Here is a 12275-nt window from a genome sequence, read left to right as displayed (position 1 = left end):
TCTGGGGGTCCGGGAGCTCCGCAGGTCCCGGTGGCTCGGGCATCCCTGGAGTCTCGGGGGTCCCCATGGCCTGGGGACGCACCGGCGGTGCTCTGGCGGTTCCCAGTCCCCGCGATCGCCGGGAGAAGGAGCCTGTGCGGAGCAGGGAGCGGGGAGAGGGGAGCGGACCCACTGCAGTGCGGGGCAGCTCCAGCCCAGGAGCGCGGGGCAGCCGCGCACCATCCCGGGAGCTGCTGCCGGTTCCTCGGGTACCCGACGGACACATTCGAAGGAAGTCCTGATAGCAAGAGCTGGGCACTCCGTCGCAGTTTCCCCTAATTTTCTGCTGGTGTTGCTAAGTAGGCTCAGAACTGGCCAGCAGGACCAGGACAGCGACTGCCCTCCCTGTGCTGGGAGCTGCTGAGGTCGCACCTCAAAACCAGTGTTTCGTTGACAAGAATGACGTTGTGAATTCTGGAGGGTGTCCAGAGAAGGGAACGGAGCTGGAGAAGGGTCTGGAACACAAGGAGTTGTTGAGGGAGATGAGGGGGCTCAGTCAGAAGGACCTTCTCACTCTCTACATCTACCTGAAAGGAGATTGTAGCCAGATGGGGGTTGATCTCTTCTCCCATGGGACAAGCAACAGGACAAGAGGAAATAGCCTCAAGTTCACAGGAAAGGTTGTCTAGCATTGAACAGGCTGCCCAGGGCAGTGGTGGAGTCACCATCCCTGAAGGGATTTAAAAGCCATGTGGATGTGGCACTTGGTGACATGGTTTAGTGGTGGACTTGGCAGTTGTGGGGTAATGATTGGACTCGATGATCTTAGAGGGCTTTTCCAACCCAAACAATTCTATTTTATTCTGATTCTGTGATGCTAAGAAGGTGCTGGGTGAGCAGACGTGAGCTGTGCCTTAGGCTGCAGGGAGCTGTGAGTACAGCACACAACACCAGCACCTGCAGAGCTGATTTTCCTCTTCAAAGAGAACTCCAGTAACTCCAGGCAGGATGCTCAGAAGCAGGAGGCCTCTTTTGATGAATATCTGAGATGAGCCAGCCTGTGTCAGGACTGTGATACAGGAAGGTTCCCTACGAGTCTGCAAAGCATAATTTGCTGGAGAAATCCTGTCAGCAGTTGCTCCATCCCATCTCCAAAGTGCTCTGCAGTCTCAGCCTGGCTGCAACAGCAGAATGGGCTGATCCTTTCCAGGGTGTTTCCAGCTTGTGTGTTCCTTGAGAGGTTGGCAGGTGATGATGGCTGGATGGATGAAGGCTCCCAGAGATGTTTTGCTTTAGGAAAACCTTTCCCGCCCCATCTACCTGGGCTTTTTAAAGCTTTCCCAGCAGCAGAGAATATTCAGACTGGAGTGACCAAAAGAGATGCTCCTGGCACTGGGCTCTGAGGGAGTAACAGCCCTTGATCTTCTACAGCCCAAGGGAGAGGCAGAGGAGAAGCAACTCTGTGCTGTCACCCCGCAGGAAGTGCTTGTCAGAGCTGAGATTGTAAAGGTCATGTTCACCCTGTTCCTGAATGTGCAGCTCCTCTGCTGAGGGCAGCTGGGGACACGTTGAGGTGATGCTCTTGTGTGTGCACAGAGCTGGCACGTGAGGGTGCAGGAAGCAGATCTGCTCTGGAGACCCGCCCTGCTCCAGGGCATAAATCCGTCCTGTGTATCTCGGTGGTGGAGCTTTTTTTATTCTGCTATTTGCAGAATACCTGGTTTGAGCTGTGCAGTCTCATCACAGCTAATTTATTCCCCTGTGAGAAGTACCTGTGCACCCTTTATAGCCTTTTTACTCTTTTAAGGCCTCAAAGCTTCCTGTGGAATGTCAGAGACACATTTCCAATCTCTGCCTTAGCTCCCATATGTGTTAAACCTGCATATCTCCATGTCTCCCCAGGACTGCTCACAGGCTGACTCAAGAGTCATTCTGGTTGGGGTCACGTTTTTTCCACAGGGACCTGAAGTGCAAAGATTGCCTCTCCTGTACTCAAGCTTGAAGATAAAGCAGCAACTTGAAGTTCTGGAGTGTGTCTGGAGGTCGTGGAGCAAAGTTGAAAAGAGGATTTTTCGCTACCAGGCTTAGTGTTTAAATTCTATCTCATTTAGAGGGAAAAGGGTCGATTATTTTGATTTCCTAATGAAACAGAGCTTATGCAATCACACTGTGTATCAGCCCACTCATGTTCTTCCAAATTATTCTCTTCAAAAACTTTTTAACCCTTTGGCCAGTTCTATCAAAAACAGAACAGTTAGAGCTAAGTTCGTGCCATTACAAACAGCTGGGCAAAGAATGACCCTGCCAGGGCTGCAGCTGTGAGAAAAATCAACACATGCTGTCAGACCTTATTAGACACTGGAGAATCCACTGGAGCTGACATTTGATTGATGCCCAAACCGTGGGAAAAGCTTCAGTCAGGGTTTGTGCCCTCACAGGCACCCAGGTCGGTCCCTCAAGAGACGCCAGCCTGCTGAAAGCCAGACTCTGCAGATTCTGCAGCTCCCAGAGCTGTTTGTTTGCTTTCTGGTGCCAAGCTGGGAGGGGGTGGGCAGGGAGAAGGAGCTTAGCAGAAATTTTGGCCGTAAGGGCCAGTGCTGGTGTTCCAGGATGGGGCTAAAGGTCCCAAAGCCTGCCCGTGGTGGTGTAAAGATGCTGCCCTTGAAGGAGTCACTGCACGTTATCAGCTCTGCTGCTGGGTGGCACAAACTGATAGTGCTTACAGTCCATATTACCCCCACAGTTGTCACCTGAGCCTCTTAGTGACTTACAGACTTTCTCTCAAACTCTCATCAGTGTTTGAGAGGTGGCTGAACACTCATTATGAGGTATGTCAGAGAGAAGTGGTGACAAGAAGGACAAAGTTGAGGTGGTTGGACTCCTCTCATTACTTCTGGCTGAAATCGAGTCAGGCAGAGGAGATCTGGGCAGATACAAGATGGACAATGGAAAAAGCTGGACCACATTTTAAAAAGTCACAGATATTTTAGGACTATCACAGCAGATTGGAACAGACAGGAATTGAGAGACACTTTGGAGATCTTCCAGCTGTAAAAACAAGCACGGTTTGGTCTGGTCCCTGTACAAAAGTTCCCAGGCAGGTGGAACAGCTCCTGCAGATGTGTGGAGAGCCCAAGGGAAGTCTCCACTCTTTGGCTGCAGGGGAAAGGTGATGCTGATGCTTAGAGATGAGATGAGTATATTTGAGAGGAAGGTTTGAGAAGTCAAGTGTCTATCATGAAAAGAAAGTACTTGCCCAAAAGGAAAAGATAAAGATACTCTCAGCTGTATAATCTACCCTGAGAACTACATTCTGCCTTTTTTATTCTACTTGCACGAAGAGCATTTCTCCATTGCTTCCTCATCTCTAAAGCATTTAGTACACAGAGTTCATGACCTGCTGACTGCAAGACGGCAGGCAAAGCAAATGATGGTTATGAGTGTGTGAACAAATATCACCCTGATATTTCCTTTTTAACACAGCAACGTCCAGGAGTCACTGTCAAGAAAAGCTGGTCATGCTTTTGAGGTTTCTCACTTACATGCTAAGCCGAGAACAACTTTGACATGTAAAACGATGATGTTTGTATGTGGTTTTTGGTTTAACACCATACAATCCTTATTTCTCATTGATTTCATTGACACTGAAACGGGTAAAGCTTTGATTGCAGCCTGATTCACATTGCCTGCAATGCCAGAGCAAACACAGTTGAGCTGCAGGATTTATATTGGCATCTTGCATCATTAAGACCCGGTGAGATGATGGAGTAAAGGAGAGCAGGGTGCAGTGCCCTGAGAAAATATTTGAGTTCCCAACTTATGATAGAAAATTTCCCCAATCCAGGGAAATAAAGACAGTAGGAAAATAGATATTTTCTCACTTTCCCCTCTTCTTTCTGTAGTGGATGTGGGGCAGAGGCCAGGTATTATTTGACATCGCTGCACTCTTAAGATATTTTCACTGTAGAATTAAGTGTCAGAAGTAAGAGCCTTCCCCCTGCCTCACAAAGCCCGGCTCAGTGTGGGGAGCACCGTTTCTGAAGGGAAAGGGTTTATTTTTGCTCAGTCTTGAATCAGTCTCGGCTTTCCCTGCTGTGAGAGCTGGAGGAGGAGGGGAGGCCAGGACTTGTGTGTGAGGATTCATTTCCTCCAGGTCACTAACAGCCCTCAGATAAGGTGACACTGGCCTTCAGCTGCCCTAAGCCCAAACTGCACTCGAACCAGAGTCCCCACTTGAAATTCCCAGGGTGTTTGGGGAGACACCCCTGCCCTGCTGCTTGTACCGATCCCCCACTCTGCTTCTGCTGGAAATGGGTGTTAGGAGAGGTCTGACCCTGTCTGCTCTGAGCTCTGAAATATTCTCACTGTTTTCCAAGACCTGTCCTGGGGACAGACTTAAAAATACCCCAGGAACAGATTGAGCCCCGCATCCTTAGTGACACGCTCCGGGATGAGAGGAAGGGAGCGGTTTGCTCCTTCCTCCGCCCCTTTTCTCGGTGAGACAGATGCGAGCCGAGCAGCTCTCCCTCTGCTTTGGCGAAGGGAGGGGCAGTTTCCTGTTTTTATACAGAAATTAGATAGATCCAGGATGCCTTTGTGCGGCTGCTAGTCCCGATGCGCACAGAGGGGTTAAGACTGTCCGTGGGCTCTCTGAGTTTTATTTCAGTTTTCCTGCTCGTGTCTGCGATCCTCCTTGGCTGTACCCCACGAGGATGAGGATGGAGACCGGTGCAGGACGTTCCCAAGCACCATTTTCCTGCAAAAACAGAGTCTGCTTTTCCAGTGGCTCATTCCAGGGTGTTTGCAGGTTCGCAGCAGCGCAGCTCCATCCTGCCCCAACCATGGGACAGCTCTGGCACGAACATCCCAGGAATCTGCTGCAGGCGGGCAGGAACAAAGTGGAGAGAAATGTTTAGAGCTGCGAGGGGGGAAGCACAGGCGGGGAAGCAGAAACTGTCCAGCGTAGCAGTCTCACGGTCCAGCTGTCAAGGAATTGGTCTTGCATAAGGAGAAATGGAGAGCGAGCAGCAAATTGGCCTTGCTGAGTGCTTTGGCCACAATTAATAAGGAGGGAACTGGGCAAAGGTAGTGGATAATTAAGTTGGCTGATAGCAGAGCTCTGTCCAGAGCAGGAATGTGTTGTATGCTGTCAGGCTAAAATTAGCAACATTTTGTTATAGTGCTTTTCCTTCACCAAATGCACTCGGGTAAAGTTGCCAGCTCCCCTCGGGGAGGGAGGCACCAGGTCCTGATCCTGCGTGGTGGAGAGGTCTGGGGCTGGCAGAGGGAGCAGGATGGGGCTTTTCCTGCAAAAAAACCCCATCTGAAGGACTCAGGGGTCCCTCTCCCTGGGGTGACCTGTGGGATGGGTGATTTTGCCTGTGAGAAAGCTGGAGAATGGAGGGGTGAAGTGGCTTTCTGAGGTCACCAACTGAGTCATGGGTAAAGCCAGGAATAGAAGCCAGCAGTCAGGCTCCCAGCTGCTGTACCTATGGTTATTTCTGTTTATGCTCTTCACTTCTCTTGCCCATGGTTTACTGAGTGCATTCCAAGAGTAACTTGCCTGCCAAACTTCCTCCCCTTTAAAACCAGAAATGGACAGATAAGATAGTAAAAGAAATAAGTTTAACTGCTGGTATGTGCACAAACATACCTGAACCCCATCCAAGTTATCAGCCAGCTTTTTTTTTAATGCTCTTTTGGGGCAGGAGAAACTCCTCCAGTCTCAAAGTGCCTATGGCAGTTTGCTGGCACGAGGTCAGATGATTTATTTGCTTTGCCTGTGGTCAAAAAGAGAAAAAAATTAAAAAGGAAAAAATAAAGAAAGATGTTAGACATAGCAAAACCCGGTCAAGTGACTCCACTATAAATCCCATAAAGGCAATGGGGGAATTGTGGCTCTGGGAATTGAAAGTTTGGACTGTAAACCAAAATAAAACTGAAACCCCAAATAAATGCTACATTCTCACCCAATAAATTTTCCCAGAATGCCTTATCTTCTTCTCAGTGAAGGCCCTGAGACTTTCTTCCACCAACTTGTAAATCAGACTGGGCCCAAGGCCAGAGTATCTGGAAAGTCCTAAACTGGGGGGTAATGACTTGGATCCTCTTTATTCTTGGCATAAGCAGAATTAGGCTGCTCTGTTAACTGCTGTTCAGAGGCAGCATAAAAATGTTAATCCAGGTAGCAGAGCTGACATGAAGTCAGAATATACATCAAATGGTAGTGGCACAAGTGTCCAACAGTGCTGTGCTGTATCTGAGCCTCAGGCTGCTGTCCCAGAGCAGGCACTGAGGATGGCACTGTGGCCTGAGCTTAATTCACTCAAACTGCCTCAAGGGGTGGATCAGAGGATGGGCTGCCTTTGCATCCTAGAGCAGAGTCCCATCACATCTTCATACTTGGCTCTGTATCTCCTTTCTTCTGTTTTCTTTTTATTTATTTAATTTTCCTTTTGCATTTTGCCCTTGCTATTTCTATTTCAGTGCTTTTATGGCAGTTTTGTTTTATGGTTCTCTTCATTCCCTGACTGAGAGGTGATGCACTGTGTAAGGCATGCAGAAGCTACTGCTGGCACGAGTCCCCTCCCAGGGCAGAGAGAGGTGCCTGGGTCCCCAGGCTGCCATCTGACCCTCAGGATGTGGCCATGAGTATTCCTGACAGGAATATTCCTGCACTGTGGAACCAGGGAACTGCCTGATCTTTGACCAGGAAGGATTCAGGATTGTGTGGTTTTCTATGTTTCCTCTGTCCTACTTTGCTGGATTCTCCCCAACTTTCTCTGGGATTTCTTTGCAGAGGGATCAGGCTGGAAAAATATTGGTTTGTTCCCCGGATATCTTGTATACACAGGCTATCCAGTTCCAGGAGGTGACTTCCAGAGTGTCCCAGGCATAAGAGCTGACCTCTTCTCTTTGCCCTCGTGGTGATTCCCTGATGCTGGAGCTGATGAGCAGTGTCCAACCGAGTTCTCCCTCCTCTTGCCAGCCCTGACTTTGCACATTGGAGTTCCAGGTCCTTTCACAGAAATTAACATTTACTTTAAGAACTAAAACAAACAAAACCCAAATAAATCTCCTCACAAAATAAGATCAATAAAAACACAGCCAAGTGTTTTGTTTTGCTTAGAAGATGCATCTTTGTACATATCCACTCGTGTGTTGCCAAGTTTTGGAAATCAGCAAGGGCTGACATTGTTTACTGCAAATTAAAGACCCTTTGGAGACACTCTGTCTTGCTTTCCAGTGTAGCCTTGGGCTGGGGGAGGGAAGCACTTGGACAGTAGCATAGAAGAAACCCTGTTCTAGTGTTGCTAACTATAGCATTAATTTCAGAGTCATAAATAACTGCACTACCATGGTTACAGCACTAGCCAAGTATGATATCATTTAGTTTAGGATTAGGGGAAAATATCTTCCTTGAGGCCGTGGGTTCTAAAATAAGCAACTTTTCCAGTATAAGTTTTCTTCCAAAGACTACACAAACGCCAGCCTGTAGCCATAAATTAGAGGGATTACTCTGGTAAAACCGACTGGATGAGAAGTGTCAGCAGGTAAAACAGCTCACAGGGCAGATTCTTCCAAGTTCCTCAGGGAATGACAGCCTGGCACTCTGTCAGTTTTCTTAGAAAACAGCACCTTCTGGGAATGAGAGCAAGCACAGCCTTTCCAACCCTGTTCTGCACTGGAGAAGGTCCCTTCAGAAATCAGATGCCACTAAATGACCATTGCAGAGATGGATTGAGAGGCCAGCACTGACACTTGCCATGGCTGCGTGGGCAGAATTAGAGGAGCTGCACAAACCAGAGGCAGCTCGTGGGCTTCCATTGGCCCAGTCGAGCAAACAGCTGGGATGTTTGTTTTACAGAATTTACACACAATTACATGCACACACAAATCTGCAGGAGAGACTGGGAAACGCTGTTGTGAGGGAGATCCTGAATGCATGTTATAGAGAGTACAGCACTATCATGGATTAAAGCAAGGACTCAAATGGGATAAGGGTCTCTCGTAATAAGAGAAGATTTAATGCAGAAACACAAGCACAGCAAAAAATGGCCATAGTTTGATGAAACAGGAAACCTGGCTTTAGGGCTCCTGGGTACAAAATCCTAGACCATACAACCCAAAGCACTGATCCCATTCGAAGTTGTTCAAGAAGTTATGCCATGAGGTCTGTATTGGTAGGCTTTATGCCAGATTAGATATTGTCTTTCTTCCTGCTGGCGGCATCCAGCCAGCACAAACGCCGTGTTGTGAGCTCTGGCTACTCCAACAGAAACGTCATTGTGTGCCCAGGCACGATCTGGATTGAATTTGTCCTGCTAAATGATCCACTCATGCTCAAACCTGGCATAAGGGACCATAGAATTGTGATACAAAATTCATTTCAAATTTCTTTTTCTTCTGTAACGCTAGGCAAGAGGATTTTACCCCATGAAAATATCTGTGATAATCATTGGAATATTTTCCCTCAGTTTAGTGGGTTGGATTAGAGGGTGTCCCCCCATGGAAAGCAATGGATAAACTTGAATACACTGTGAAAAATGAAATGTCTTTTTTATTTCTGCTCTTCCAGGTTCTTATCATGCAGACAACATCTGAAAAGTGACATTTTGGGATAGGCTGAACCAGTCTGATGCATACACTGCATTCATTAGCCCTGCCTCTCACTGCTGCAGCTGGATCCCTGGTGAGAAATCCTCTGATGATTAACTTAGGCTCAGATCCTGAGAGCAGAATCTCAGCTTTCAAGGAGATTTTGGGCTTCTGCAGCTCTGAGCAGCCCGACAACCCCAGCCTCTTTCTTTTGCTTTTTACCTGTGCTAGGCTTGACCTGGGAAGTCGCTGCTCTCCACCACAAAGGCGTGGGAGGCCAGCATGGTTTTCTTTTCTCAGCAGTGGGCTCTGCAAACACCACTCACCTTGCCCTCTTTTGGGCTGTGTTAGCCAGAGGGATGCTTTTGGTTTAGCAATAGTCCTCTGTGTGTGGGAGTTTCTCTGTCTTGAAGCTTTATTACAGCTGTGCATTGCAAAGCAGCCTAAAAGGGGGAAAAGAGAGGAAGAAGGTGGGAGAATATTTGTGTATGAAGACAGAGGTTTTTTGAATTACTTGGTATGAGTTACATGATAAAATACAAAGGTCATCTGGCCAAGGGAGTAGATAGAAGAGGTCAACTGACATTAGTACTAATTTAAAATGTCAATAGCTTCTTTAGTAAACCAATGAATAAAGGGATTGCTGTCAGGCTCAGAAGATGGACACTTTGCTTGTGGCTTTGATGGTGATCTGTCCTTTAACCTTCACAAACTCAAGTCTTTGTCATTTCTTGTTCTATGCCCATTTTCTCTGCAAGAACTGCAGGATATCCATTCGCTGCCAAATAATTCAGGACCCTGATCTACACTGGGATTTCTACCACCACATCACTCTTTTAGTGACCCAGTCTTATTTAATCAGGATTATTTAGAGCCTCACTATTCTCTTCAAATCCTCTGCTGTCAGAGAAAAGAGTAAGGTCTGGCCCACTTGGGATATTTTGCTGATGGTTGAGCTGCAATATGCCAGACAGCCTAGTCTGTGTTTGGGATGGAGATTGAAGAGTCTAAGGAGCCCTCTCTCCTGCAAGGAGGAACCATCTGGCAGAGCTGTTCGTGGATCTCTACTTGGAAGTTCCTGGAAGCTGCTCTCAAGTGTAGTTCAGAAATATGCAGCAATTACATATCACTGCTGTTGTGCTGAGGCTGCCAGCTGCGGGGTCAGGTTGTCCCCTTTGTTTCCCAGTAATTACTATTTTTAGTTCAGGTTTCATGAGCCCAAAGGTCCTCGAGCTCTGTGCAGCTTCAGAGAAGACAGATGGGGCATTACAGGCACAGTGTACTTAGTCCCTGCCACTCATGAGATTCAAAGTCCAATTTCGTTGGTTAAAGAACAATGTTTTCAAGTTCTCAGAAAAGCTGTCTCTGGGTGAAAGCAGAATATCTGCAGCAGAAGCACAACTCACAGGGAATCATTTCACTGCACTGTAAACCAAGAGGATTTGGAATGTTCAGGGACCACAGGGGAAGTCTGCCATGGCTGGGGCTCTGTTTGACTCGCTCAGACTGTGCCAGCTTGTCAAGAGCATCCTGAGAGATCCAAATCCCTCCTCAGTTCCAAGGCAGGAACTGAAACCAACCCAAAATCCGAGGAAGGAACTGGGTGTGCAGGTGCTGGGCAGAGCAAGTCAGCACAGCTCCCCAGTGCAGACCAGTGGGGAAGCTGGGCCAGGCAGCATTCCTGGAACTGTGGCTCAATCCCAGTCTAAGTGCTGAGGTCACCAGTGGCCATCCCAGCTGCAGTGGGAGCTGAGGACATGAGTCAAAGGCACGAGGGGCTGCCATGGTCTAGCCAAGGATAAAAAGCACAGAGATGCTGCCTTGTGTGTGCTTTGCTTCTGTCTGAGAACAACGGGGAAGGTATGAGCCACTGGGTATCAGCTGCTCAGGAGATCAAGGAATCCCAATACGGTTTTGATGGATCTTAAAAAGCAAAAAAAAAAAAACAAAACCCCAAACCAAAACAAACCAAAAACCAAAACAAACCAAAAAAACAAAACAAAAAACAAAACTAAAAACAAACCCACAAAAAACCCTACAAAACTTATATGTATGTTTATACATACATGGTGCTCAGAAAGTATCATATATATTCTAATCTTCCACAAACATTAACCAAGGGATCATTGTAAAAGGCCTGGGAAGATCCCAAACAGCACAATCTTCATTTCACTGAAGCCACAAATAGTAATTAGCTGACTAAGGACTGCAAACTCAGCACCCACATTAAACTGGGACTCGGGGAGTTCTGCTCATGCCTTGCTGCTGCTGACACACACCTGCAGCAGGCACAGCAGCTGGGGAGCACTGCCCAGATCCCAGCCCTGGGAAACCACAGCTCTGGGACACAGACACAGGGGTCTCACAGGCAGGGTGAAGCCCAGACAGGCAGGGTGAGCTTCTGGAAACAGCCTGTGTAAAGCAGAAACTGCTGTTGAATTGTTGTTGCTCCCAGCACAGGTTCCTTGGAGTCTCAGCAGTATTTCAGAATAAACCCACTTCAGCTCCTGGTTCCAATCCTCAGTGTAAAACATAGCTGGCTGCAGGTTAAAACAAGGTGGCCACAGGTGAAAATTATACTCAATGTGGATTAAACACAGATATTATGGCTGAAATGTGGCGAGGTGAAAGTCACAGGGAGGATCAGTACAAACCCATGGATGAACTCTGGGAGCTGAGGTTGTTTTCATCACATCATGTGAACCAAATCTGCCGAGTTTCACATCAAGGGCAGCCTGAGGCACACTCGTTTTGTTCTCAGAAACTGGAATTTGTGATAAATATGTGGTAACCAGAAACTATTATTATCACAGGAAATGCTGCTGGTCAGGAGGAACAAATGTGTTTGATCCCCATGGTGTGAACAAGCCTTGAATTTGTCTGTGCTGCACAGACCCTCGGGATTATTACATGGGCAATGTTCTTAATAACAACAGAGACTGAGTAAATGGGATTGACTCTGAGCAGAGAAGCCAACAAACCATGGAGAATAACACGTTCTGAGCAGAGGAATATTGTGGAGTGTAAACAGTCTGCCTTTGCCTCAGCTGGGTTCTGTTTAGGGCTGTACCCTTCCTAGCAGGAAGGTAAATTGATTTAGTTCATGTATTAATAGGAAAAAAAAGAAAGTTTAGGGTGTTTGGAGGGTTTACAACCCACCGTGGAAGGAGGATGGTGGTTTAACCGAGACTAAAATAATCTAATTGAGTGTATAGGAGGTTAAAATTCTGCCAAAACTGCCAGAAAATTCCAACTTCACTTAGGATCCATCAAAGCAGTGTTGAAGTTGGATCTTTGAGTCAGCAGTTTACATTCCTGTGGGAGGGAGTGGCATCCCAACCACAGTGGGAGTGGTGCATGGTGCCTGCAAATGGCTCTGAATACATTAGCTTTTCACAGTAGATTTTGGGAAGAAGATGGAAAGGAAATTAATTTCTACTTGAAATAAAGCCAACAGTGTTTGTGGCTATTAAGATCAGTAAGTGATTTCAGTGAAAAATTTGTTCCTGTGCATGACCTAAAAGCTTTGCTGTGCTGTAAATATGTTTTGTAACAGAAATTGTGAATCTTGGGGCTTCTATCTTAACAGCAATTGAAATAAAAATAAAACAAAACAACGGCAAAAAAGCGTGGAAAAGGATTTTGACTGTAGAGAAAATATACTCTGAATTCCAGGGGAAAAGAAAAAAAAAAGAAAA

Source organism: Sturnus vulgaris, chromosome 17 (genome assembly GCF_052056855.1).
Source record: "Sturnus vulgaris isolate bStuVul1 chromosome 17, bStuVul1.hap1, whole genome shotgun sequence".
NCBI lineage: Eukaryota > Metazoa > Chordata > Aves > Passeriformes > Sturnidae > Sturnus > Sturnus vulgaris.
This window is presented reverse-complemented; position numbering follows the sequence as displayed.